General features: G+C 41.4%; 27 non-coding genes and 1 pseudogene across 27 annotated transcripts; all 28 read right to left on the bottom strand.

The window, feature by feature from the left end:
- Positions 1-515: 515 nt before the first annotated feature.
- LOC124323020 lies at positions 516-634 on the bottom strand. The gene has a single exon (XR_006915269.1). It is a non-coding gene; the product is annotated as a 5S ribosomal RNA (ribosomal RNA).
- Positions 635-1,382: 748 nt separating this feature from the next.
- On the bottom strand, positions 1,383-1,501 carry LOC124323019. Its single transcript, XR_006915268.1, has one exon. It is a non-coding gene; the product is annotated as a 5S ribosomal RNA (ribosomal RNA).
- A 203-nt stretch (positions 1,502-1,704) lies between these two features.
- Positions 1,705-1,827, bottom strand: LOC124322920. Its single transcript, XR_006915173.1, has one exon. It is a non-coding gene; the product is annotated as a U5 spliceosomal RNA (small nuclear RNA).
- Positions 1,828-2,401: 574 nt separating this feature from the next.
- Positions 2,402-2,543, bottom strand: LOC124322728. The gene has a single exon (XR_006914995.1). It is a non-coding gene; the product is annotated as a U4 spliceosomal RNA (small nuclear RNA).
- A 404-nt stretch (positions 2,544-2,947) lies between these two features.
- Positions 2,948-3,037, bottom strand: Trnah-gug. The gene is given in 2 exon segments: positions 2,948-2,982; positions 3,001-3,037. It is a non-coding gene; the product is annotated as a tRNA-His (tRNA).
- A 192-nt stretch (positions 3,038-3,229) lies between these two features.
- On the bottom strand, positions 3,230-3,393 carry LOC124322095. Its single transcript, XR_006914449.1, has one exon. It is a non-coding gene; the product is annotated as a U1 spliceosomal RNA (small nuclear RNA).
- A 509-nt stretch (positions 3,394-3,902) lies between these two features.
- LOC124322142 lies at positions 3,903-4,093 on the bottom strand. Its single transcript, XR_006914492.1, has one exon. It is a non-coding gene; the product is annotated as a U2 spliceosomal RNA (small nuclear RNA).
- A 510-nt stretch (positions 4,094-4,603) lies between these two features.
- Positions 4,604-4,825, bottom strand: LOC124322517. Its single transcript, XR_006914798.1, has one exon. It is a non-coding gene; the product is annotated as a small nucleolar RNA U3 (small nucleolar RNA).
- A 754-nt stretch (positions 4,826-5,579) lies between these two features.
- Positions 5,580-5,698, bottom strand: LOC124323018. The gene has a single exon (XR_006915267.1). It is a non-coding gene; the product is annotated as a 5S ribosomal RNA (ribosomal RNA).
- Positions 5,699-6,446: 748 nt separating this feature from the next.
- LOC124323017 lies at positions 6,447-6,565 on the bottom strand. Its single transcript, XR_006915266.1, has one exon. It is a non-coding gene; the product is annotated as a 5S ribosomal RNA (ribosomal RNA).
- Positions 6,566-6,768: 203 nt separating this feature from the next.
- On the bottom strand, positions 6,769-6,891 carry LOC124322919. The gene has a single exon (XR_006915172.1). It is a non-coding gene; the product is annotated as a U5 spliceosomal RNA (small nuclear RNA).
- A 574-nt stretch (positions 6,892-7,465) lies between these two features.
- On the bottom strand, positions 7,466-7,607 carry LOC124322726. Its single transcript, XR_006914994.1, has one exon. It is a non-coding gene; the product is annotated as a U4 spliceosomal RNA (small nuclear RNA).
- A 404-nt stretch (positions 7,608-8,011) lies between these two features.
- On the bottom strand, positions 8,012-8,101 carry Trnah-gug. Its single transcript is given in 2 exon segments — positions 8,012-8,046; positions 8,065-8,101. It is a non-coding gene; the product is annotated as a tRNA-His (tRNA).
- A 192-nt stretch (positions 8,102-8,293) lies between these two features.
- On the bottom strand, positions 8,294-8,457 carry LOC124322094. The gene has a single exon (XR_006914448.1). It is a non-coding gene; the product is annotated as a U1 spliceosomal RNA (small nuclear RNA).
- Positions 8,458-8,966: 509 nt separating this feature from the next.
- LOC124322309 lies at positions 8,967-9,152 on the bottom strand. The gene has a single exon (XR_006914649.1). It is a non-coding gene; the product is annotated as a U2 spliceosomal RNA (small nuclear RNA).
- Positions 9,153-13,432: 4,280 nt separating this feature from the next.
- On the bottom strand, positions 13,433-13,554 carry LOC124322349 (annotated as a pseudogene).
- A 510-nt stretch (positions 13,555-14,064) lies between these two features.
- LOC124322516 lies at positions 14,065-14,286 on the bottom strand. The gene has a single exon (XR_006914797.1). It is a non-coding gene; the product is annotated as a small nucleolar RNA U3 (small nucleolar RNA).
- Positions 14,287-15,040: 754 nt separating this feature from the next.
- LOC124323016 lies at positions 15,041-15,159 on the bottom strand. The gene has a single exon (XR_006915265.1). It is a non-coding gene; the product is annotated as a 5S ribosomal RNA (ribosomal RNA).
- A 748-nt stretch (positions 15,160-15,907) lies between these two features.
- On the bottom strand, positions 15,908-16,026 carry LOC124323014. The gene has a single exon (XR_006915263.1). It is a non-coding gene; the product is annotated as a 5S ribosomal RNA (ribosomal RNA).
- A 203-nt stretch (positions 16,027-16,229) lies between these two features.
- Positions 16,230-16,352, bottom strand: LOC124322917. The gene has a single exon (XR_006915171.1). It is a non-coding gene; the product is annotated as a U5 spliceosomal RNA (small nuclear RNA).
- Positions 16,353-16,926: 574 nt separating this feature from the next.
- Positions 16,927-17,068, bottom strand: LOC124322725. Its single transcript, XR_006914993.1, has one exon. It is a non-coding gene; the product is annotated as a U4 spliceosomal RNA (small nuclear RNA).
- A 404-nt stretch (positions 17,069-17,472) lies between these two features.
- On the bottom strand, positions 17,473-17,562 carry Trnah-gug. The gene is given in 2 exon segments: positions 17,473-17,507; positions 17,526-17,562. It is a non-coding gene; the product is annotated as a tRNA-His (tRNA).
- A 192-nt stretch (positions 17,563-17,754) lies between these two features.
- On the bottom strand, positions 17,755-17,918 carry LOC124322093. The gene has a single exon (XR_006914447.1). It is a non-coding gene; the product is annotated as a U1 spliceosomal RNA (small nuclear RNA).
- A 509-nt stretch (positions 17,919-18,427) lies between these two features.
- On the bottom strand, positions 18,428-18,618 carry LOC124322249. Its single transcript, XR_006914596.1, has one exon. It is a non-coding gene; the product is annotated as a U2 spliceosomal RNA (small nuclear RNA).
- Positions 18,619-19,128: 510 nt separating this feature from the next.
- LOC124322515 lies at positions 19,129-19,350 on the bottom strand. Its single transcript, XR_006914796.1, has one exon. It is a non-coding gene; the product is annotated as a small nucleolar RNA U3 (small nucleolar RNA).
- A 754-nt stretch (positions 19,351-20,104) lies between these two features.
- On the bottom strand, positions 20,105-20,223 carry LOC124323013. Its single transcript, XR_006915262.1, has one exon. It is a non-coding gene; the product is annotated as a 5S ribosomal RNA (ribosomal RNA).
- A 668-nt stretch (positions 20,224-20,891) lies between these two features.
- Positions 20,892-21,010, bottom strand: LOC124323012. The gene has a single exon (XR_006915261.1). It is a non-coding gene; the product is annotated as a 5S ribosomal RNA (ribosomal RNA).
- Positions 21,011-21,213: 203 nt separating this feature from the next.
- LOC124322916 lies at positions 21,214-21,336 on the bottom strand. Its single transcript, XR_006915170.1, has one exon. It is a non-coding gene; the product is annotated as a U5 spliceosomal RNA (small nuclear RNA).
- Between the last annotated feature and the right edge of the window lie 19 nt (positions 21,337-21,355).

Raw genomic sequence — 21,355 nt, 5'->3', positions numbered from 1 at the left:
GTGCTCATCAAATCAATTTATTACAGTAATGTATTATCGATTGAGAGCCCATTTATCAGCTGGGTGTTTGGCGTGCACCTATAATCCTGCTTCGGGGAGGCTTGGTAGAGTGGATGGCTTGAGTTTAGGAGCCCTGTTTCGTGATACCGCATGTTGATCAGGTGCCCGCACTAAGCTTGACATCAGCATGGATCTGCTAGAGGAATCTAGTAGGTGCAGGTTAGCTAAGGAGGAGCGTAGTGGGTCAGGAGGGAAACCTAGCAGCCAAAAGTTCCCGTGTTCGGCAGTAGTGGGATCGTGCCAGTGAGTGGGCGTCATGCAACAGCCTCAACAAAATAGCCAAACCTCTATCTTTTTTTTTGTCGTTAAAACTACCGAGATCAAACAAACATGCGTTCTACAATATATGGTATCATTAATCAAAGTCCCAGCAATACCCTTTTCAACTAATACCTAAAGAATACATTATATTCCATGTCTCATCTAACTTGGGGAGCAAAAATAAAATTACACCATGCCAACAGCATCCCGTATTCCCAAGCGGTCACCCATCCAAGTACTAACGGGACCCGACATAGCTTAACTTCCGGGAGCTGACGAGACCGGGTGAGTTCTATGTGGTATGGCCGTTGACATCAATTCAGTCGCCATTACCCGACCATATTCGCCTCTAAATCTAGTTCTAATGCTTGCTTACTTTCTGTTCGAAATACACACCAACCTTAGCCAAACAAACGAGGACATATAAGTACATTTGTCAATGGACAACCGAATATAAAATTTGATAATATTTCCAAACGCCACTATTTTTGGCTAACTGTCATTTTTAATTTTCTCGTTCCGGGGATGTCCGATCAATGAGCCAACAATCCAAGTGTCATAAGGCTAACGATTGCTTCCCTTACTTAGCTTGCGTTGCATAAGGATCTCAGAGTCAGAGAGATTAGATAGAGCTGCCCGAAGAAACCACCAACGTACAAGCCTCTCGGCTGTGCCGTGCGCTTCGCGCTTTACTTAGCTTGCGTTGCATAAGGATCTCAGAGCCAGAGAGATTAGATAGAGCTGCCCGAAGAAACCACCAACGTACAAGCCTCTCGGCTGTGCCGTGCGCTTCGCGCACGGCGTTTCAAATATCTTTCAGCAACAAAGAGGTTGGAGGACGTCTAGTAGCCTCTCGGCTGTGCCGTGCGCTTCGCGCACGGCGTTTCAAATATCTTTCAGCAACAAAGAGGTTGGAGGACGTCTAGTAGGCAATATCCAGTAAAAAATACGTTCCTTCCATTTTCAACTAATGCCAAAATAATACATTGTAGTCCATGTAGTATCACCCATCTTGGGAAGCACTTCAATTCAATTGGATTCACAAAAATAAAATAATTCCATGCCAACAGCATCCCGTATTCCCAAGCGGTCACCCATCCAAGTACTAACGGGACCCGACATAGCTTAACTTCCGGGAGCTGACGAGACCGGGTGAGTTCTATGTGGTATGGCCGTTGACATTAAACTAGACGCAATTACCCGACCATATTCGCCTCTAATCTATTACTTGTGCTTGAGATTTATCTTTTTGAAATACACACTAATCTTACCAAAACCACCGAAAAACTATCAGTTTGTCATTTTACAAATGTTGTCAGTATGTAGTAGTAGAATATCTTTGTTTCCGCATACAGACGTTTTTAATTTTTCATTTATTCAAAGTGCCCAATCAGAAGACCGGGCGTTAAAAAAATAAGTCATATAGACTCATCAATGCTCCTAACCACGGAAATCTTTAGTAAAAGGCGAAAGATTTATCCGGGTATTGATTAGAAACCAGAGTAAATAACAGTGGTATGCCTTGTATTTATATTCATTTCAAAATTTTGAAGTGCGCTTGTAAGGTTTTTTTTCGAAACATGCGTTTACATATCAAAATCCTTGTGCAATTCTTTATCAATGGGTACAGTTATTTTAAAGTAAATATCATGTATAAAGCTCGTTAACATGTTTTTGAACGAAACAGTTGTGCGCAGTGTTATTTTTGAAAAAAATGAACGATCTTTATGGTACAAGCCCAACACGTAGGTGGTGGGATCAGATGTTTACCCCGACATTCACCCTACAGCGGTTAACAATTTATTGAACTTCCCCTTTAAACATGGTGGAATCTTTTCACCTTGTCATTTGGAATCACCTTTTCAAATATTTTCCCCGTGTTCACAATGTTCCAACTGACTGATATTAATGGCCTTCAGCGAACGAATTAATCAGCCTTGTCTGACGTGCAATACCAACTAAATGGAAACAAAAATCACTTATACGATTTCACTTTCACCGTTTAATGTTATAAACACACTATGCAACACTCCAATTTTTCTAACTGACTGTAATTTTTTTTTTCTTGTACGCTGAAATGCTCCTGATGGAGCTATCAAAAATTGCCGACGACAAAGATTATTTCACTTCATCGTGGCGGGGTATTGGTTAAAGTTTTCAACTAGCAATAATCACACCTCGGGAGACCCTCATTGGTTATGATATTGCCACTGCGCAAAGCTAAATTATAATCAGAAAAGCAAGTCTACTTAAGCATTTGCTGAATTCGTTCTGCTTGGACGTGTTGGACCAACAATTTCGTTCAGAAATATTCATTTAGATTACCCTAGGCAAATTTTAATTTCCATCTCCCATTGGACTAATACCAACAGGGGACAGTTCATTACATACATGAAATAATTTTTGTCTTAATATCGGGTCAAATACTTGAAATTCTGTAAATGTGTATTTTTCTTCCATACATTTCAACAACTTCCTGCACACACAAAAAAAGGGAGGGGGAATTTCAGGTTTTCATTCCAAATTGTTTTTCACATTATGAACTATTGAAGTGAGCGAGCATTACTTTCCAACCAAACAAAATTTATAGTTAATCTGCGTGTTGACGTGAAAAATCAGTTTTCAGTGCCGTGACCAGGATTCGAACCTGGGTTACTACGGATTCATATCTAGTAGGTACCACAACGTAGGGTCCTAACCACTAGACGATCACGGCCAATCCATTGGCCATGATGATTTATATTAAAGTAGCTAAACATGAATTTCATTACTTTGTTGTTTCTTCCCAGAAAGAAAATCTGATGCTTCGCGTATTCCCAAGCGGTCAACCCTACCGTTTACTAACGGGACCAGATTTAGTTCAACTTCCGGCAGATGACAAGAATTTTTCTTACATTTATAGTGTGTTCAGGGAACGGCGCGAACGCAGTCCCCCACTACCAAAAATTGTACTCCCGAGTTAATCACATTTGGATTAATCGCAAGGGTCAGCCCATCCTTAGTGCAATGGAAAGGCCTCGCCCTGGAGGAACCACCTTGGTGATCATGGTTGCCTCTGAGCCAGGTAAGTATGATTGTGGATGCTTTTTCACTTTGTTTAATACTTTGTATACAGCAGAACAATATTGACAAAGAGTGTTCAAGTATTTGACTGACGTTTAGAGAATACCACCCACTTTCTTTCATCGACTTGAATTACGAACTCGAGCAAAATATAGTAAATAAAGCTCAGTATTTATTTCATGGTCTTGATCTTTGCAAATACTTTTCAAGAAACAAATTGCTTGTTTTTTTTCATTTGGTCGTCCAATTGGCAAATAAGAAAATAAGAAAATCGACTTTTCATATGAAAATACACGCATCTTCATATTTAAAAAAAAAACATCACATCGAAAGATGAACAGTACTAATTAGTTAACACAATCAAGTACGTATTTTTTTATGCTTTTCTTGATATTACGAAAAAAATACAATTAGAAAAAATTACAAACATGTCTACATGACAGTTTTGCAATTATACATGGTCTTTTATTATACGGTGCTAAGACAATTTCTGTTTTATTCAATATGTTCTCCCTCATAGAGGGTGAGCCGATCCCGGAGGTACTGCAATACCGGGTCAACCCGTGGCGGGAGCAGTGCAAGCACTGTATTCCCACCGTATGCCAAAAATAAGTTTAATATTCTGGGGTCCATTTGAACCCGTATCAGATATTAAGCTGATAAGAACAGATACTACACTTTGATCTTAGCCAAAAGGCCGAGAAGCGATAATGTTACAAGGATTACTGCCCAAAATAACCACTGAGGTTCAACACATTTCCGGTGGTGTACGAAGAATACTCATATCACTCAAAACATTCAAGAAATGCTATAAAATATTGAGTTGTTCATTTTTCCAGACGCGACCACTTGATGCTTATAAAGTTCATTTTCATTTGTTTTATTATGCTCATACTGTATTAAGGGAGATACAATTTACGCTGAAGGCGTTGCAAATTTTACTCTCGTTATCACACTAGGTCCTTTTTTTTCAGAATATGGCTTTGCCACGCCACCTGACGACAAAAGCTCTGAACGATAATTAATCATGATTAAATAACAATAACTAAAAGAATGCAATACGATCATAAAGTCATGACACATCCTCAAATTGACCAACCTCACTTTCACAATTTATTTTGCCATACAAGCAGATGATTTAAGGACACGAATACCTGGAATTATTATTAAGATTTATCTCTTTAGATTTTCAAGAATTTAAATTTGTTTTATCATCTCAACCACTCTGAACACGCTAGTTTCCTTCCGCTATTTCACATGGATTTAACGGAAACGGTCCTCAATGACTGTGTTTGATGCTGTCGAGACAGCTACACTCACAGCCTGTTTCACGCTCAGAAACCAGCGTCTTAACTCGTCATCGTGGGTTGAAAGGAGACAAGTTTCTGGTGGGAAACAAGTCAAGATATACTACAGAAATGATCCTGTGAAGTATGATCTTAAATGCAATGTTATTTTGCAGAACTCTAAATAAGGTTTGTACGATCAATGAGCTTTGGCGTAAATTACAGTGCATAGATCGATATTTCGGAATATTAAATTGAGATTTGCAATACTTGACGCACACAGTACATACATTGTCAGGTCTTGCATTTTGTTCATTTATTGAAACACCGAGAAGCTCTTTAATAGTTATAGAACAAGTGACGAGACCAATTTTGGACACAATAAAGAATCCGCGTGCTCATCAAATCAATTTATTACAGTAATGTATTATCGATTGAGAGCCCATTTATCAGCTGGGTGTTTGGCGTGCACCTATAATCCTGCTTCGGGGAGGCTTGGTAGAGTGGATGGCTTGAGTTTAGGAGCCCTGTTTCGTGATACCGCATGTTGATCAGGTGCCCGCACTAAGCTTGACATCAGCATGGATCTGCTAGAGGAATCTAGTAGGTGCAGGTTAGCTAAGGAGGAGCGTAGTGGGTCAGGAGGGAAACCTAGCAGCCAAAAGTTCCCGTGTTCGGCAGTAGTGGGATCGTGCCAGTGAGTGGGCGTCATGCAACAGCCTCAACAAAATAGCCAAACCTCTATCTTTTTTTTTGTCGTTAAAACTACCGAGATCAAACAAACATGCGTTCTACAATATATGGTATCATTAATCAAAGTCCCAGCAATACCCTTTTCAACTAATACCTAAAGAATACATTATATTCCATGTCTCATCTAACTTGGGGAGCAAAAATAAAATTACACCATGCCAACAGCATCCCGTATTCCCAAGCGGTCACCCATCCAAGTACTAACGGGACCCGACATAGCTTAACTTCCGGGAGCTGACGAGACCGGGTGAGTTCTATGTGGTATGGCCGTTGACATCAATTCAGTCGCCATTACCCGACCATATTCGCCTCTAAATCTAGTTCTAATGCTTGCTTACTTTCTGTTCGAAATACACACCAACCTTAGCCAAACAAACGAGGACATATAAGTACATTTGTCAATGGACAACCGAATATAAAATTTGATAATATTTCCAAACGCCACTATTTTTGGCTAACTGTCATTTTTAATTTTCTCGTTCCGGGGATGTCCGATCAATGAGCCAACAATCCAAGTGTCATAAGGCTAACGATTGCTTCCCTTACTTAGCTTGCGTTGCATAAGGATCTCAGAGTCAGAGAGATTAGATAGAGCTGCCCGAAGAAACCACCAACGTACAAGCCTCTCGGCTGTGCCGTGCGCTTCGCGCTTTACTTAGCTTGCGTTGCATAAGGATCTCAGAGCCAGAGAGATTAGATAGAGCTGCCCGAAGAAACCACCAACGTACAAGCCTCTCGGCTGTGCCGTGCGCTTCGCGCACGGCGTTTCAAATATCTTTCAGCAACAAAGAGGTTGGAGGACGTCTAGTAGCCTCTCGGCTGTGCCGTGCGCTTCGCGCACGGCGTTTCAAATATCTTTCAGCAACAAAGAGGTTGGAGGACGTCTAGTAGGCAATATCCAGTAAAAAATACGTTCCTTCCATTTTCAACTAATGCCAAAATAATACATTGTAGTCCATGTAGTATCACCCATCTTGGGAAGCACTTCAATTCAATTGGATTCACAAAAATAAAATAATTCCATGCCAACAGCATCCCGTATTCCCAAGCGGTCACCCATCCAAGTACTAACGGGACCCGACATAGCTTAACTTCCGGGAGCTGACGAGACCGGGTGAGTTCTATGTGGTATGGCCGTTGACATTAAACTAGACGCAATTACCCGACCATATTCGCCTCTAATCTATTACTTGTGCTTGAGATTTATCTTTTTGAAATACACACTAATCTTACCAAAACCACCGAAAAACTATCAGTTTGTCATTTTACAAATGTTGTCAGTATGTAGTAGTAGAATATCTTTGTTTCCGCATACAGACGTTTTTAATTTTTCATTTATTCAAAGTGCCCAATCAGAAGACCGGGCGTTAAAAAAATAAGTCATATAGACTCATCAATGCTCCTAACCACGGAAATCTTTAGTAAAAGGCGAAAGATTTATCCGGGTATTGATTAGAAACCAGAGTAAATAACAGTGGTATGCCTTGTATTTATATTCATTTCAAAATTTTGAAGTGCGCTTGTAAGGTTTTTTTTCGAAACATGCGTTTACATATCAAAATCCTTGTGCAATTCTTTATCAATGGGTACAGTTATTTTAAAGTAAATATCATGTATAAAGCTCGTTAACATGTTTTTGAACGAAACAGTTGTGCGCAGTGTTATTTTTGAAAAAAATGAACGATCTTTATGGTACAAGCCCAACACGTAGGTGGTGGGATCAGATGTTTACCCCGACATTCACCCTACAGCGGTTAACAATTTATTGAACTTCCCCTTTAAACATGGTGGAATCTTTTCACCTTGTCATTTGGAATCACCTTTTCAAATATTTTCCCCGTGTTCACAATGTTCCAACTGACTGATATTAATGGCCTTCAGCGAACGAATTAATCAGCCTTGTCTGACGTGCAATACCAACTAAATGGAAACAAAAATCACTTATACGATTTCACTTTCACCGTTTAATGTTATAAACACACTATGCAACACTCCAATTTTTCTAACTGACTGTAATTTTTTTTTTCTTGTACGCTGAAATGCTCCTGATGGAGCTATCAAAAATTGCCGACGACAAAGATTATTTCACTTCATCGTGGCGGGGTATTGGTTAAAGTTTTCAACTAGCAATAATCACACCTCGGGAGACCCTCATTGGTTATGATATTGCCACTGCGCAAAGCTAAATTATAATCAGAAAAGCAAGTCTACTTAAGCATTTGCTGAATTCGTTCTGCTTGGACGTGTTGGACCAACAATTTCGTTCAGAAATATTCATTTAGATTACCCTAGGCAAATTTTAATTTCCATCTCCCATTGGACTAATACCAACAGGGGACAGTTCATTACATACATGAAATAATTTTTGTCTTAATATCGGGTCAAATACTTGAAATTCTGTAAATGTGTATTTTTCTTCCATACATTTCAACAACTTCCTGCACACACAAAAAAAGGGAGGGGGAATTTCAGGTTTTCATTCCAAATTGTTTTTCACATTATGAACTATTGAAGTGAGCGAGCATTACTTTCCAACCAAACAAAATTTATAGTTAATCTGCGTGTTGACGTGAAAAATCAGTTTTCAGTGCCGTGACCAGGATTCGAACCTGGGTTACTACGGATTCATATCTAGTAGGTACCACAACGTAGGGTCCTAACCACTAGACGATCACGGCCAATCCATTGGCCATGATGATTTATATTAAAGTAGCTAAACATGAATTTCATTACTTTGTTGTTTCTTCCCAGAAAGAAAATCTGATGCTTCGCGTATTCCCAAGCGGTCAACCCTACCGTTTACTAACGGGACCAGATTTAGTTCAACTTCCGGCAGATGACAAGAATTTTTCTTACATTTATAGTGTGTTCAGGGAACGGCGCGAACGCAGTCCCCCACTACCAAAAATTGTACTCCCGAGTTAATCACATTTGGATTAATCGCAAGGGTCAGCCCATCCTTAGTGCAATGGAAAGGCCTCGCCCTGGAGGAACCACCTTGGTGATCATGGTTGCCTCTGAGCCAGGTAAGTATGATTGTGGATGCTTTTTCACTTTGTTTAATACTTTGTATACAGCAGAACAATATTGACAAAGAGTGTTCAAGTATTTGACTGACGTTTAGAGAATACCACCCACTTTCTTTCATCGACTTGAATTACGAACTCGAGCAAAATATAGTAAATAAAGCTCAGTATTTATTTCATGGTCTTGATCTTTGCAAATACTTTTCAAGAAACAAATTGCTTGTTTTTTTTCATTTGGTCGTCCAATTGGCAAATAAGAAAATAAGAAAATCGACTTTTCATATGAAAATACACGCATCTTCATATTTTAAAAAAAAACATCACATCGAAAGATGAACAGTACTAATTAGTTAACACAATCAAGTACGTATTTTTTTATGCTTTTCTTGATATTACGAAAAAAATACAATTAGAAAAAATTACAAACATGTCTACATGACAGTTTTGCAATTATACATGGTCTTTTATTATACGGTGCTAAGACAATTTCTGTTTTATTCAATATGTTCTCCCTCATAGAGGGTGAGCCGATCCCGGAGGTACTGCAATACCGGGTCAACCCGTGGCGGGAGCAGTGCAAGCACTGTATTCCCACCGTATGCCAAAAATCAGTTTAATATTCTGGGGTCCATTTGAACCCGTATCAGATATTAAGCTGATAAGAACAGATTTTATGCATTGTATTTTCCAAAGGACTGGGAATAAACATATATACAATGATATATTTTAATGTAGTTTGAAGGGAAAAAGTACGCGAGACGACGTGTCAACGCTACGTTAAAAAACCCTTAGTTTGAGGAAGAGGGAGGACTTGCGCCCTCTTCTGCTTCTTCGTCTTCGGGTTCGGGATCGCTTGCTTCGGTCTGGTATGCCAGGTGTTTGGCTATGATTTGGGTTGTTCCTTGGATGGCCAGTAGTTTCATCTTCTTCTTGAGGCTCTGCCATTTTCTACCCGAGAATCCCAGGGCGAGACATATCTCATCGTTGCTTGGGAGCCAGGACCCTAGTGAACCAACCACGAGAGGGAGTACCACACCAAGGTGTTTGTACTTTTCAATTTTCCTTGCCTGTGCCTTCTCGAGTCCATCCGCGCTGCTGAGTGGAACCGTGACGTCGATGATGATGGGAGGGTTGGTGGAAGTGACCACCAGGTCTGGTCTGAGTCCGGAGTTGTCCACGGCGAGGTTGACGGAGACGGTGTGGCCAAGTTTCTCCGTTTCCTCCGCCATCAGTCCTAAGATAGAATTATGACGATTAATAGAAAGAGCGGAGTTTACCTGGCACCCACAAACAACATGGTCTGTGGTTTCCAGCTTCGTACAACCTAGTCGACAGGTTTTGACTGTCGACTTTGATCCTGGGCCACCTCGGACTGGCAGTATCCCTAGTCTAGCCTTGTGGAGAAAGTGCCATTCCTGGAAGGACAGTGGCGTTCGGCATGATAAGAGACCTGCGTTCTCCTTGGCCATGTCAAGAGCTAATCCGGTTGCCGTCTTTCCTTGTTGAGCTGACAGGAGTCTGCTGGTCCACCTTTGCCTCATCGCGGTTCGGAGTCCTCTGACTGCCTTGATGGAGATTGTGGAGATGTCATCGGCGATAACTTTGCTGTACTCTTCGCCGGATACATCAATCCTTATCCTCTTCAAACAGCCCGAGGCCTTCCTTGCGCGGGTCCAAAGGTTCATCGATGCTCCTCCATGTCGGATTGCTCCAAGTCCCTTTTCCATGGAACCTGCCAAGTACTCGTTAATAGGAAGTGGAAAAGGGACCTCGTTCCTGCCGTATCCCAATTTGATGGTTTCTTCTAGTTGTGCCATTGCCACTTCACTGACGTTCTTGTCTTTGCTATCTAGGAGTTGCAGTGCTCTTGCCAGGGTCCAAATGTCAGCCTCGTCTGTGAGGGGGAGAACTCCAAGTCCTCCCACGCGGCGATCTGAGTAGAAAAAAGCAGTGTTAGCGGACATAGGGACACAGGCTACCTTGCGAAGAAAATCTCTGCAGGCGACGTCCAGGTCGTAGAGGGATCTTTTCTCGACTCTTCCCGATGCGAGGTGGTGGGAAAGTGATGGGAGTAGTACACTTCTGTACACTTCCAGCTTTTGCCAGGGAGCCAAACCGGAGTCGCCAATCTTTATCAAATTTCCGAGAAGTGACGTGGTGGGTCGGAAGGTTAGTCGTGAGCCTAGTGGAGTCCCTAGATAGTTTTCCTGTTCGTCCTCGGCTAGGGCCCTTATTTGGGAGTCTCCAAGTTTCAGTGGGTTATCTACAGAAGATTTGCCGTTAATGAGTGTGAGTGACGTGCATTTTTTAGGATTAAATCTCAAGCCGAGTGAGGTTGCCGTGTTCTCGGTGGCATTGAGAGTTCCCTGGATTTCGCTGACTGAAGATCCTGCGATGGCAATGTCGTCTGCGTAGGACGAAGTGGACACTCTTGACTGGTAGACTGCGAACCCGTTGTTGTTTGATTTTACTGTCCTGATGATCGGTTCTGCCGCCAGATTGAAGACGACGCTGCTTAATGGATCTCCTTGTCGGACTCCAGCTGTTGGATGGATTTGAACTGAGTCTTGTCCGACGGCAAAGTCCATGATGTTGTTTGAGTAGATATCGGTCAGAATGCGGCGAAGTTCGTCTGGTATCGGAAGGCTTTCGAACAGGCTGTTCAGTATCGGATGAGGTATTGATCCGAATGCGTTGGTGAGATCGAGCCAAGCAATCACCAGCTTCCTTTTTGACTGTTTCGCCTGCTCAATCACAGTGTGGAGTATGTGGGTGTGCTCTTGGATACCCCTAACTCCTGGAAGGAATCCCTTTTGTTCTGGAGAAATCCATCCTAGTCTCGTGGCGGTGGCCATTATCCTGGACGATATTATACCCGAAAATATCTTGTACATGGTTGGTAGTAAGGATATTGGCCTGAAGTTCCCATAATCAGAGGGATCTCCTTTCTTGAAGATAGGGACGGTTCGAGATGTTTTCCAGCAGGCTGGGATACCCAGAGACCACACCGCCCGGTAAATGGTTGCTAGGAGCTCGCCATTACCGTCAAGAGACCGGAGGTGGCGATATTCAAGGCCATCCCTTCCTGGAGGAGTGTTAGCAGCTTTACCGAGTTTAAGCTTGATTTCGCTAAGACTGGGGGGAGCTGAGAGTAGCCTGATGTCGTCATCGGTCGTCTGTTTCCAATCACAGTGGTCGAATTGAGCACGGGCTGACTCCACTTGCTCCCGAGAAGGAGCTGGCTGACAGTAGGTTTTTTTCAAAAATGCAGTCGCTGTTTCTTTTGTTCCAGAATATCCAGTTGATTCTTCTTCGAGAATTTTCCTGACAGCCCTGCGGGGATACAAAGAAAATAGACGTTGAATTTTGCTCTTTTGGTCGTTTTGGGTTTGTTTGGATCTTCTGATTCTTTGTTGCTGGCGGTTTTGGCTTCGCTTTCGGTGGGCGTCTGGTGGCTTCTTTGGAGGGGGCGGTCGTTTCTGAGAAGAGGTCGAGTCTTCCGGTGTGGCAGAAAGTTTTAGCCACTCGGCACTGCACTTAGTGAGGGTGGAGTCGAGGCACTGTACCGTGTTGCAAGCCTCTATCCTAACGCCCCAAACACTCCTAAACGCCTCTAGTGGACACACCGCGTCTCCGGGAGCTACCAATCTACCAAGCTGGCTGGGAGATGAGGCTGGAGATTCGTAAGAGGAATCATTGTTGTTGGAAGATTTTGATGAAGACGGAGAATTGAAAGAGGAAATTGATGAGTCAAGGGATTCACTGTTTTCTGAGATTATGTTTGGAGTAGAAGGACTCGAGCGTTGAGTGGACAAGTCTTTGGAGGTGTTTGATGCATAAGAAGAAGAAGAAGATGAAACTGGAGAAGCTGGAGAGGAAGAGGAGGGGACGGGTGAGGTCCCCTCTCCTTCTGTGTTGTTCGGAGTATTGCGTCTCGAAGCAACAGTTGGAGTGTGACAAGAGGTGGTTGACAGTTCAAGATTGATAATTCTGAAAAACTCTCTATTAGAAATGTTAGGAGGGAGGGAGAGGAGGGGAACAGTTGGAGAAAACGGTTTTGGCGTCTCTGTTAGATGTGTTTTGTAATGCGTTTTAATGAAGTATCCATCTCCATTTGCCTCGCATTTCCTACATTGCCATCTGCGGACTGTAGTGAGACCATGTACTCTAAACAGATGATGTTCAATGGACTGGAACGCGACTGTTCCCTCACCCTTTGTGTACCACTTGCATAAGGGGCATCGGCATGGGCCACCTGGATACATGAGCGTGACTTCATTACCCATAATTGTGGTTCCTTCCACAGTGATGCTCTCATCAAGTGCACCACAACCTTTCTCATGCCTTCTAGCGATGACAACATCGCTAGTCTCGTGATCGCACGAATTGCAAGTGTACATGGGAGCAACTCTCGCGTCATGTTTAGCGAACATGTGCCTGACCGAATCTTGGACTCGTGATCTTGATGAGTATTTTCCGATTTTGCAGAGAGAGCATTTAATCGTATCGGGCACAGGCCAAGGTAAGTAGATAGTTCCATCACAAGCTTTGAACTCGAAGAAGTCCACAACTGCCCCTGCCATTGCAGAAAGGTAGAACAAATCCAGACAGTCAGACGTCTGGATCGGCTCAAGGTTGGGATGAGGGTGAGAGTCAACCCCCGCATTTGCTTTTAAAAAGTACGAATTTGGGACTGAATAAGAGTGAGTTTACTGCAAGTTTACTACTGACTTAATAGGAAAAAAGTTTACAGAAAAACTAATTACTCAGAGGAATCTCCAGGGGATTTGACTCCCAGCCAACGAGGAGCTATGGTTAATGTGTGGGCCTAACCGGGACGCGCGTGTGTGGGAATATGAAACACGAGAAGGGAATTGCTGGCCGGATTGGATACCGGAAGACCGACGTCAGTAGAAACGCCGCGTAGTTTACAGCAAAAACACCCTCTCGCCAGTTGCCGGGCTAAGCGATTATCCAACTGTCAAGAATTGAGAGCAGAGGAAATGTTAGAAGAAGTTGGAGGCCAAAGGAAAGCCCGTATCAGATATTAAGCTGATAAGATAAGATACTACACTTTGATCTTAGCCAAAAGGCCGAGAAGCGATAATGTTACAAGGATTACTGCCCAAAATAACCACTGAGGTTCAACACATTTCCGGTGGTGTACGAAGAATACTCATATCACTCAAAACATTCAAGAAATGCTATAAAATATTGAGTTGTTCATTTTTCCAGACGCGACCACTTGATGCTTATAAAGTTCATTTTCATTTGTTTTATTATGCTCATACTGTATTAAGGGAGATACAATTTACGCTGAAGGCGTTGCAAATTTTACTCTCGTTATCACACTAGGTCCTTTTTTTTCAGAATATGGCTTTGCCACGCCACCTGACGACAAAAGCTCTGAACGATAATTAATCATGATTAAATAACAATAACTAAAAGAATGCAATACGATCATAAAGTCATGACACATCCTCAAATTGACCAACCTCACTTTCACAATTTATTTTGCCATACAAGCAGATGATTTAAGGACACGAATACCTGGAATTATTATTAAGATTTATCTCTTTAGATTTTCAAGAATTTAAATTTGTTTTATCATCTCAACCACTCTGAACACGCTAGTTTCCTTCCGCTATTTCACATGGATTTAACGGAAACGGTCCTCAATGACTGTGTTTGATGCTGTCGAGACAGCTACACTCACAGCCTGTTTCACGCTCAGAAACCAGCGTCTTAACTCGTCATCGTGGGTTGAAAGGAGACAAGTTTCTGGTGGGAAACAAGTCAAGATATACTACAGAAATGATCCTGTGAAGTATGATCTTAAATGCAATGTTATTTTGCAGAACTCTAAATAAGGTTTGTACGATCAATGAGCTTTGGCGTAAATTACAGTGCATAGATCGATATTTCGGAATATTAAATTGAGATTTGCAATACTTGACGCACACAGTACATACATTGTCAGGTCTTGCATTTTGTTCATTTATTGAAACACCGAGAAGCTCTTTAATAGTTATAGAACAAGTGACGAGACCAATTTTGGACACAATAAAGAATCCGCGTGCTCATCAAATCAATTTATTACAGTAATGTATTATCGATTGAGAGCCCATTTATCAGCTGGGTGTTTGGCGTGCACCTATAATCCTGCTTCGGGGAGGCTTGGTAGAGTGGATGGCTTGAGTTTAGGAGCCCTGTTTCGTGATACCGCATGTTGATCAGGTGCCCGCACTAAGCTTGACATCAGCATGGATCTGCTAGAGGAATCTAGTAGGTGCAGGTTAGCTAAGGAGGAGCGTAGTGGGTCAGGAGGGAAACCTAGCAGCCAAAAGTTCCCGTGTTCGGCAGTAGTGGGATCGTGCCAGTGAGTGGGCGTCATGCAACAGCCTCAACAAAATAGCCAAACCTCTATCTTTTTTTTTGTCGTTAAAACTACCGAGATCAAACAAACATGCGTTCTACAATATATGGTATCATTAATCAAAGTCCCAGCAATACCCTTTTCAACTAATACCTAAAGAATACATTATATTCCATGTCTCATCTAACTTGGGGAGCAAAAATAAAATTACACCATGCCAACAGCATCCCGTATTCCCAAGCGGTCACCCATCCAAGTACTAACGGGACCCGACATAGCTTAACTTCCGGGAGCTGACGAGACCGGGTGAGTTCTATGTGGTATGGCCGTTGACATCAATTCAGTCGCCATTACCCGACCATATTCGCCTCTAAATCTAGTTCTAATGCTTGCTTACTTTCTGTTCGAAATACACACCAACCTTAGCCAAACAAACGAGGACATATAAGTACATTTGTCAATGGACAACCGAATATAAAATTTGATAATATTTCCAAACGCCACTATTTTTGGCTAACTGTCATTTTTAATTTTCTCGTTCCGGGGATGTCCGATCAATGAGCCAACAATCCAAGTGTCATAAGGCTAACGATTGCTTCCCTTACTTAGCTTGCGTTGCATAAGGATCTCAGAGTCAGAGAGATTAGATAGAGCTGCCCGAAGAAACCACCAACGTACAAGCCTCTCGGCTGTGCCGTGCGCTTCGCGCTTTACTTAGCTTGCGTTGCATAAGGATCTCAGAGCCAGAGAGATTAGATAGAGCTGCCCGAAGAAACCACCAACGTACAAGCCTCTCGGCTGTGCCGTGCGCTTCGCGCACGGCGTTTCAAATATCTTTCAGCAACAAAGAGGTTGGAGGACGTCTAGTAGCCTCTCGGCTGTGCCGTGCGCTTCGCGCACGGCGTTTCAAATATCTTTCAGCAACAAAGAGGTTGGAGGACGTCTAGTAGGCAATATCCAGTAAAAAATACGTTCCTTCCATTTTCAACTAATGCCAAAATAATACATTGTAGTCCATGTAGTATCACCCATCTTGGGAAGCACTTCAATTCAATTGGATTCACAAAAATAAAATAATTCCATGCCAACAGCATCCCGTATTCCCAAGCGGTCACCCATCCAAGTACTAACGGGACCCGACATAGCTTAACTTCCGGGAGCTGACGAGACCGGGTGAGTTCTATGTGGTATGGCCGTTGACATTAAACTAGACGCAATTACCCGACCATATTCGCCTCTAATCTATTACTTGTGCTTGAGATTTATCTTTTTGAAATACACACTAATCTTACCAAAACCACCGAAAAACTATCAGTTTGTCATTTTACAAATGTTGTCAGTATGTAGTAGTAGAATATCTTTGTTTCCGCATACAGACGTTTTTAATTTTTCATTTATTCAAAGTGCCCAATCAGAAGACCGGGCGTTAAAAAAATAAGTCATATAGACTCATCAATGCTCCTAACCACGGAAATCTTTAGTAAAAGGCGAAAGATTTATCCGGGTATTGATTAGAAACCAGAGTAAATAACAGTGGTATGCCTTGTATTTATATTCATTTCAAAATTTTGAAGTGCGCTTGTAAGGTTTTTTTTCGAAACATGCGTTTACATATCAAAATCCTTGTGCAATTCTTTATCAATGGGTACAGTTATTTTAAAGTAAATATCATGTATAAAGCTCGTTAACATGTTTTTGAACGAAACAGTTGTGCGCAGTGTTATTTTTGAAAAAAATGAACGATCTTTATGGTACAAGCCCAACACGTAGGTGGTGGGATCAGATGTTTACCCCGACATTCACCCTACAGCGGTTAACAATTTATTGAACTTCCCCTTTAAACATGGTGGAATCTTTTCACCTTGTCATTTGGAATCACCTTTTCAAATATTTTCCCCGTGTTCACAATGTTCCAACTGACTGATATTAATGGCCTTCAGCGAACGAATTAATCAGCCTTGTCTGACGTGCAATACCAACTAAATGGAAACAAAAATCACTTATACGATTTCACTTTCACCGTTTAATGTTATAAACACACTATGCAACACTCCAATTTTTCTAACTGACTGTAATTTTTTTTTTCTTGTACGCTGAAATGCTCCTGATGGAGCTATCAAAAATTGCCGACGACAAAGATTATTTCACTTCATCGTGGCGGGGTATTGGTTAAAGTTTTCAACTAGCAATAATCACACCTCGGGAGACCCTCATTGGTTATGATATTGCCACTGCGCAAAGCTAAATTATAATCAGAAAAGCAAGTCTACTTAAGCATTTGCTGAATTCGTTCTGCTTGGACGTGTTGGACCAACAATTTCGTTCAGAAATATTCATTTAGATTACCCTAGGCAAATTTTAATTTCCATCTCCCATTGGACTAATACCAACAGGGGACAGTTCATTACATACATGAAATAATTTTTGTCTTAATATCGGGTCAAATACTTGAAATTCTGTAAATGTGTATTTTTCTTCCATACATTTCAACAACTTCCTGCACACACAAAAAAAGGGAGGGGGAATTTCAGGTTTTCATTCCAAATTGTTTTTCACATTATGAACTATTGAAGTGAGCGAGCATTACTTTCCAACCAAACAAAATTTATAGTTAATCTGCGTGTTGACGTGAAAAATCAGTTTTCAGTGCCGTGACCAGGATTCGAACCTGGGTTACTACGGATTCATATCTAGTAGGTACCACAACGTAGGGTCCTAACCACTAGACGATCACGGCCAATCCATTGGCCATGATGATTTATATTAAAGTAGCTAAACATGAATTTCATTACTTTGTTGTTTCTTCCCAGAAAGAAAATCTGATGCTTCGCGTATTCCCAAGCGGTCAACCCTACCGTTTACTAACGGGACCAGATTTAGTTCAACTTCCGGCAGATGACAAGAATTTTTCTTACATTTATAGTGTGTTCAGGGAACGGCGCGAACGCAGTCCCCCACTACCAAAAATTGTACTCCCGAGTTAATCACATTTGGATTAATCGCAAGGGTCAGCCCATCCTTAGTGCAATGGAAAGGCCTCGCCCTGGAGGAACCACCTTGGTGATCATGGTTGCCTCTGAGCCAGGTAAGTATGATTGTGGATGCTTTTTCACTTTGTTTAATACTTTGTATACAGCAGAACAATATTGACAAAGAGTGTTCAAGTATTTGACTGACGTTTAGAGAATACCACCCACTTTCTTTCATCGACTTGAATTACGAACTCGAGCAAAATATAGTAAATAAAGCTCAGTATTTATTTCATGGTCTTGATCTTTGCAAATACTTTTCAAGAAACAAATTGCTTGTTTTTTTTCATTTGGTCGTCCAATTGGCAAATAAGAAAATAAGAAAATCGACTTTTCATATGAAAATACACGCATCTTCATATTTTAAAAAAAAACATCACATCGAAAGATGAACAGTACTAATTAGTTAACACAATCAAGTACGTATTTTTTTATGCTTTTCTTGATATTACGAAAAAAATACAATTAGAAAAAATTACAAACATGTCTACATGACAGTTTTGCAATTATACATGGTCTTTTATTATACGGTGCTAAGACAATTTCTGTTTTATTCAATATGTTCTCCCTCATAGAGGGTGAGCCGATCCCGGAGGTACTGCAATACCGGGTCAACCCGTGGCGGGAGCAGTGCAAGCACTGTATTCCCACCGTATGCCAAAAATCAGTTTAATATTCTGGGGTCCATTTGAACCCGTATCAGATATTAAGCTGATAAGAACAGATACTACACTTTGATCTTAGCCAAAAGGCCGAGAAGCGATAATGTTACAAGGATTACTGCCCAAAATAACCACTGAGGTTCAACACATTTCCGGTGGTGTACGAAGAATACTCATATCACTCAAAACATTCAAGAAATGCTATAAAATATTGAGTTGTTCATTTTTCCAGACGCGACCACTTGATGCTTATAAAGTTCATTTTCATTTGTTTTATTATGCTCATACTGTATTAAGGGAGATACAATTTACGCTGAAGGCGTTGCAAATTTTACTCTCGTTATCACACTAGGTCCTTTTTTTTCAGAATATGGCTTTGCCACGCCACCTGACGACAAAAGCTCTGAACGATAATTAATCATGATTAAATAACAATAACTAAAAGAATGCAATACGATCATAAAGTCATGACACATCCTCAAATTGACCAACCTCACTTTCACAATTTATTTTGCCATACAAGCAGATGATTTAAGGACACGAATACCTGGAATTATTATTAAGATTTATCTCTTTAGATTTTCAAGAATTTAAATTTGTTTTATCATCTCAACCACTCTGAACACGCTAGTTTCCTTCCGCTATTTCACATGGATTTAACGGAAACGGTCCTCAATGACTGTGTTTGATGCTGTCGAGACAGCTACACTCACAGCCTGTTTCACGCTCAGAAACCAGCGTCTTAACTCGTCATCGTGGGTTGAAAGGAGACAAGTTTCTGGTGGGAAACAAGTCAAGATATACTACAGAAATGATCCTGTGAAGTATGATCTTAAATGCAATGTTATTTTGCAGAACTCTAAATAAGGTTTGTACGATCAATGAGCTTTGGCGTAAATTACAGTGCATAGATCGATATTTCGGAATATTAAATTGAGATTTGCAATACTTGACGCACACAGTACATACATTGTCAGGTCTTGCATTTTGTTCATTTATTGAAACACCGAGAAGCTCTTTAATAGTTATAGAACAAGTGACGAGACCAATTTTGGACACAATAAAGAATCCGCGTGCTCATCAAATCAATTTATTACAGTAATGTATTATCGATTGAGAGCCCATTTATCAGCTGGGTGTTTGGCGTGCACCTATAATCCTGCTTCGGGGAGGCTTGGTAGAGTGGATGGCTTGAGTTTAGGAGCCCTGTTTCGTGATACCGCATGTTGATCAGGTGCCCGCACTAAGCTTGACATCAGCATGGATCTGCTAGAGGAATCTAGTAGGTGCAGGTTAGCTAAGGAGGAGCGTAGTGGGTCAGGAGGGAAACCTAGCAGCCAAAAGTTCCCGTGTTCGGCAGTAGTGGGATCGTGCCAGTGAGTGGGCGTCATGCAACAGCCTCAACAAAATAGCCAAACCTCTATCTTTTTTTTTGTCGTTAAAACTACCGAGATCAAACAAACATGCGTTCTACAATATATGGTATCATTAATCAAAGTCCCAGCAATACCCTTTTCAACTAATACCTAAAGAATACATTATATTCCATGTCTCATCTAACTTGGGGAGCAAAAATAAAATTACACCATGCCAACAGCATCCCGTATTCCCAAGCGGTCACCCATCCAAGTACTAACGGGACCCGACATAGCTTAACTTCCGGGAGCTGACGAGACCGGGTGAGTTCTATGTGGTATGGCCGTTGACATCAATTCAGTCGCCATTACCCGACCATATTCGCCTCTAAATCTAGTTCTAATGCTTGCTTACTTTCTGTTCGAAATACACACCAACCTTAGCCAAACAAACGAGGACATATAAGTACATTTGTCAATGGACAACCGAATATAAAATTTGATAATATTTCCAAACGCCACTATTTTTGGCTAACTGTCATTTTTAATTTTCTCGTTCCGGGGATGTCCGATCAATGAGCCAACAATCCAAGTGTCATAAGGCTAACGATTGCTTCCCTTACTTAGCTTGCGTTGCATAAGGATCTCAGAGTCAGAGAGATTAGATAGAGCTGCCCGAAGAAACCACCAACGTACAAGCCTCTCGGCTGTGCCGTGCGCTTCGCGCTTTACTTAGCTTGCGTTGCATAAGGATCTCAGAGCCAGAGAGATTAGATAGAGCTGCCCGAAGAAACCACCAACGTACAAGCCTCTCGGCTGTGCCGTGCGCTTCGCGCACGGCGTTTCAAATATCTTTCAGCAACAAAGAGGTTGGAGGACGTCTAGTAGGCAATATCCAGTAAAAAATACGTTCCTTCCATTTTCAACTAATGCCAAAATAATACATTGTAGTCCATGTAGTATCACCCATCTTGGGAAGCACTTCAATTCAATTGGATTCACAAAAATAAAATAATTCCATGCCAACAGCATCCCGTATTCCCAAGCGGTCACCCATCCAAGTACTAACGGGACCCGACATAGCTTAACTTCCGGGAGCTGACGAGACCGGGTGAGTTCTATGTGGTATGGCCGTTGACATTAAACTAGACGCAATTACCCGACCATATTCGCCTCTAATCTATTACTTGTGCTTGAGATTTATCTTTTTGAAATACACACTAATCTTACCAAAACCACCGAAAAACTATCAGTTTGTCATTTTACAAATGTTGTCAGTATGTAGTAGTAGAATATCTTTGTTTCCGCATACAGACGTTTTTAATTTTTCATTTATTCAAAGTGCCCAATCAGAAGACCGGGCGTTAAAAAAATAAGTCATATAGACTCATCAATGCTCCTAACCACGGAAATCTTTAGTAAAAGGCGAAAGATTTATCCGGGTATTGATTAGAAACCAGAGTAAATAACAGTGGTATGCCTTG

This window comes from Daphnia pulicaria, chromosome 1 (genome assembly GCF_021234035.1).
Source record: "Daphnia pulicaria isolate SC F1-1A chromosome 1, SC_F0-13Bv2, whole genome shotgun sequence".
Taxonomy (NCBI): domain Eukaryota; kingdom Metazoa; phylum Arthropoda; class Branchiopoda; order Diplostraca; family Daphniidae; genus Daphnia; species Daphnia pulicaria.
This window is presented reverse-complemented; position numbering and strand designations above follow the sequence as displayed.